The 5,000-nt window shown below is 42.9% G+C and overlaps 3 non-coding genes across 3 annotated transcripts; all 3 read left to right on the top strand.

The window, feature by feature from the left end:
• The first annotated feature begins 3,447 nt into the window (after positions 1 to 3,447).
• Positions 3,448 to 3,566, top strand: LOC130400684 (5S ribosomal RNA). The gene has a single exon (XR_008903161.1). It is a non-coding gene; the product is annotated as a 5S ribosomal RNA (ribosomal RNA).
• A 519-nt stretch (positions 3,567 to 4,085) lies between these two features.
• On the top strand, positions 4,086 to 4,204 carry LOC130399742 (5S ribosomal RNA). The gene has a single exon (XR_008902242.1). It is a non-coding gene; the product is annotated as a 5S ribosomal RNA (ribosomal RNA).
• Positions 4,205 to 4,723: 519 nt separating this feature from the next.
• Positions 4,724 to 4,842, top strand: LOC130400656 (5S ribosomal RNA). The gene has a single exon (XR_008903134.1). It is a non-coding gene; the product is annotated as a 5S ribosomal RNA (ribosomal RNA).
• Positions 4,843 to 5,000: the final 158 nt, after the last annotated feature.

Here is a 5,000-nt window from a genome sequence, read left to right on the forward strand (position 1 = left end):
TAGAAATGCCTCGTCTTACTAAATTGTCCGCTAAAAGAAAGACACAAATGGGTCTAGCAAGATCCACGAGAATATATCAGCCGGCCGAATTGCCTCATAACCCTCCAGTGAACAGCGCGTCCGGTCGTAAGTTGTTTACTAACCGTGAGGTGATAGAGGGTGCCACTGACTGCGCGACACAGCAGTGGTTGATTGTCCATGTCTCTCGTCTAAATGAGATGATAAATGATCTTCTGTGTCCTAACTGTGCCGAATCGGATCTGTCAATAAACATTGATCAAAAAAACCAGGGCTTTTGCAGTAGCCTGATTCTGGAGTGCAACCGTTGTAAAGCTGAGGGTGGGTATCGGCGAAGCGTGTATACATCCACACGACTGCAAAGTGAGACCCGCGGAGACGTCGCCTTTGACGTAAATGTGCGAATGGTGCTGTTGGCACACGAGTTGGGCTTGGGTTATGCTGCGCTGAAAAAGATCAGCAAGGTTTTGGGGATCCCTTCCCTTCATTTGAAAACGTACCAGCGACATGACAAAAGAGTTACAGGTAGGCTATGGAAAGATGAGGAATGATTACAGACTTGGATGATAATAATGTAGGTCTAGTAATAATAAATATATGTAGGCTACTGTATTAGGTAAATGTACACATTATTATGGTAGATAGGTATTAACTCAATACACATCCAACATAATTATGTTACACCACTAGTAGTAAACATAATACACCATACAACAGATAATATTATATTAGGCTAATAATACATTGTTATTATTTTGATTATGTTATAAAAAAAAAGGACATAATAAAATGAGCAGATGTTGACACAGTGTGTATTTTAATTTTAGTGGCAGAAATTGAGAGGGGACTAGGGTCCTTGCACAAGGCCAGGGAGAGCATCAGGCAGGCGTATGCAGATATGGATCCGGAGGTGGCTGAGTCACTGAGGCAGGATACGGATGCTGTGATAGACATTGGGGTCTCCTTCGATGGGACCTGGCAGAAGCGAGGCTTCACCTCACACTACGGTGTGGGTGTCTGCATTGACATCCTGACAGGTCTCGTTATAGATTACGAGATCCTGTCATCTTACTGCCATGCATGCGCCTGTAAGAACAGTGTGTTGAAAGCAGGAGAAATCAGTGAGGAGGAGTTTGACAGCTGGAAAGAAGGCCACAAGGCTGACTGCGCTAAAAACTTTGCTGGCTCCAGCAAGGCCATGGAGCAGGAGGCTGCCAAAAGGATGTGGGGTAGGTCAGTGAGCCGTCATCAGCTCAGGTACACGGAGATGCTGTCGGATGGAGATAGCTCAGCATTCCGGCAGGTAGTAGAGCTGAAGCCCTACCCGGGTCAGGAGGTCACCAAACTCGAGTGCATTAACCATGCTCACAAAAGAATGGGCACTGCACTCAGAAAGATAAGTGTAGGCAAAAAATTGGGTGGCAAGGGATCAGGGAAACTCACGGCAAAGAAGTGCAAATCTCTACAAAATTTTTACAGGGGGGCCATTCTAAATAATCAGGGAAACATTGAGGGCATGAAGTCGGAGATATGGGCGGGCCTGCTCCATTGCATGTCTACTGACGAAGTGCCATTGCACAACAGATGCAACCCCCAGTGGTGCTTCTTTAGGAGGGCGGAAGACAACGGAGAGACCCCTGACAGCCACTCGCTTCACTCAAAAAACCATTTGTCCCGGGAAGTGGGTCAGACACTTGTGCCCATTTATCACCGAACGTCAAGTGACAGTCTCCTGCAAAAAATGCAGCATGGGGGCACACAAAATAACAATGAGTGCCTCAATTCAGTTATATGGGCTCGCTGCCCAAAAACAGTGTTTGTGGGGAGAAACAGAGTGGAGGCGGCTGTAAGCATGGCCATATCATCTTTTAATGAGGGTGCGTCAGCCATCCTTAATGTGATGGCCAACCTGTGGCTGGAGAGCACAACAATCACCCTAAACACCATCAGGGAAGCTGACATGCTGAGGGTCACCAAGGCAAATGCCATCCTGTCTCCTCAAACAAAGGGAAAGAGAAAACATGAGAGCAATGAAAGAAAAGTGAAAAGGCACCAGCAAGAACAGGAAGAGGGGGCGACATATGGTGCAGGGATGGAAATGTAGGCCCAATGTTCTGTATATGCAAATCAATTAATTACCATAGCCTACTTAAACTAGATTAAAAAAATGAATTGCATGTTTTGTGTAATCATTTTGATTTAAGTTATGAACTGGTTCATGATGATACAGTATGTATAAGTTCAAATCTTACCTTATTCACCTGCACAATACCGTATAATTAACCAGCCTGTTACAGCAGTTGTTGGCTTTCTATGGCTGCCATGTTATTAAATTATTTATTTAAATGTTCTTTATATATTCAAAACTGTTATGACTAAGAGCTTGAGCCTTTATTTTGCGTTCTAGTAGATTTTTGCTGTATAAATGTATGAAAATCCCCTATATAAATCTTTAAATGCCGTTTTCTCAGAATGAGTGTTTTTCCATTTTTAGGTGCACATTTCTCAGCCTATGTAGAACCTAGGTACACCACACTTCCCAGTTTCACACATAGCATTGTTATGAAGACATCTACACATGGATTTATTTATAAATTGTTCCTGGCCAGATTTATGGGTCATTTTACCTGGAAATCATGGCGAAAATAGGGTTTTTAAGGCCATGGATAGTATATTTTGATTTCCCAGGTCATAAAAGCAGATATCCTAAAATCCATGTGAGGATTTTTTGTCATTTGATATATAAACAAAATAAAAAAAGAATTTTGGTCCTGGCTTTATCACAGTTTAAAATTCATGCACCGGAAATATATGCAAAAACATGCATATTTAATGAGATTCAGCCTAATTAGCATAATTAAATATGCAAAATTCAAAGACTTGTAATACATTTCTTTCTTATAATGATGTATGTAATCAACTGGTAAAGTTTCATGGTGATCCCTTGTATTGAAAATTTTTACCCTATTCACCTGCCATGTCTGGCCTTAAGCAACATACAAAAACTGACAACGTCTCTCAAAACTGTTTTTGTGAAACATGAGGACAGTATAGTGATACTGCCAGCAGGGAGCACCAGAGAGCTGAACCGACAGTTGTACATTTCTTAAACTTTCACCAACACAAACACGCACGCTCACTTCAGATCATGGGAGGACGTCAAAAAATCACCACCCATTCTCTGACACTTTAACCGTTAACCTTGGTTCAAACATTTAACATCACACGCACACGCAGTGTATTTCAGATAATTAATGAATTCAGATGTCACAATGATCGTTTACATGGATAAGGAGTCCTACTGAATCAATTACTGCCGTTTATATCTAACTAATGATTGTTTTTGTAAAAGTGTAACGTCGAGCCTCAGCAGCTTTCTCACTCCTTATGTGCTACTGTATAAAACCTGGTTTTGCGCCTGCACTATTTGCTTACGGCCATACCACCCTGAACACGCCCGATCTCGTCTGATCTCGGAAGCTCAGCAGGGTCGGGCCTGGTTAGTACTTGGATGGGAGACCGCCTGGGAATACCAGGTGCTGTAAGCTTTTTCTTTTTCAACTCGAGCTCATTGACTCCGTGGCGTACCGTGACCTGATGTTTACTGCCAACCGCTTTGGAGGATTTAAGCAACATACAAAAACTGACAACGTCTCTCAAAACTGTTTTTGTGAAACATGAGGACAGTATAGTGATACTGCCAGCAGGGAGCACCAGAGAGCTGAACCGACAGTTGTACATTTCTTAAACTTTCACCAACACAAACACGCACGCTCACTTCAGATCATGGGAGGACGTCAAAAAATCACCACCCATTCTCTGACACTTTAACCGTTAACCTTGGTTCAAACATTTAACATCACACGCACACGCAGTGTATTTCAGATAATTAATGAATTCAGATGTCACAATGATCGTTTACATGGATAAGGAGTCCTACTGAATCAATTACTGCCGTTTATATCTAACTAATGATTGTTTTTGTAAAAGTGTAACGTCGAGCCTCAGCAGCTTTCTCACTCCTTATGTGCTACTGTATAAAACCTGGTTTTGCGCCTGCACTAACTGCTTACGGTTATACCACCCTGAACACGCCCGATCTCGTCTGAACTCGGAAGCTAAGCAGGGTCGGGCCTGGTTAGTACTTGGATGGGAGACCGCCTGGGAATACCAGGTGCTGTAAGCTTTTTCTTTTTCAACTCGAGCTCATTGACTCCGTGGCGTACCGTGACCTGATGTTTACTGCCAACCGCTTTGGAGGATTTAAGCAACATACAAAAACTGACAACGTCTCTCAAAACTATTTTTGTGAAACATGAGGACAGTATAGTGATACTGCCAGCAGGGAGCACCAGAGAGCTGAACCGACAGTTGTACATTTCTTAAACTTTCACCAACACAAACACGCACGCTCACTTCAGATCATGGGAGGACGTCAAAAAATCACCACCCAATCTCTGACACTTTAACCGTTAACCTTGGTCCAAACATTTAACATCACACGCACACGCAGTGTATTTCAGATAATTAATGAATTCAGATGTCACAATGATCGTTTACATGGATAAGGAGTCCTACTGAATCAATTACTGCCGTTTATATCTAACTAATGATTGTTTTTGTAAAAGTGTAACGTCGAACCTCAGCAGCTTTCTCACTCCTTATGTGCTACTGTATAAAACCTGGTTTTGCGCCTGTACTAATTGCTTACGGCCATACCACCCTGAACACGCCCGATCTCGTTTGATCTCGGAAGCTAAGCAGGGTCGGGCCTGGTTAGTACTTGGATGGGAGACCGCCTGGGAATACCAGGTGCTATAAGCTTTTTCTTTTTCAACTCGAGCTCATTGCCTCCGTGGCCTACCGTGGCGTACCGTGACCTGATGTTTACTGCCAACCGCTTTGGAGGATTTAAGCAACATACAAAAACTGACAACGTCTCTCAAAACTATTTTTGTGAAACATGAGGACAGTATAGTGAT

The sequence above is a fragment of the Gadus chalcogrammus genome, chromosome 12, assembly GCF_026213295.1.
Source record: "Gadus chalcogrammus isolate NIFS_2021 chromosome 12, NIFS_Gcha_1.0, whole genome shotgun sequence".
NCBI classification, from domain to species: domain Eukaryota; kingdom Metazoa; phylum Chordata; class Actinopteri; order Gadiformes; family Gadidae; genus Gadus; species Gadus chalcogrammus.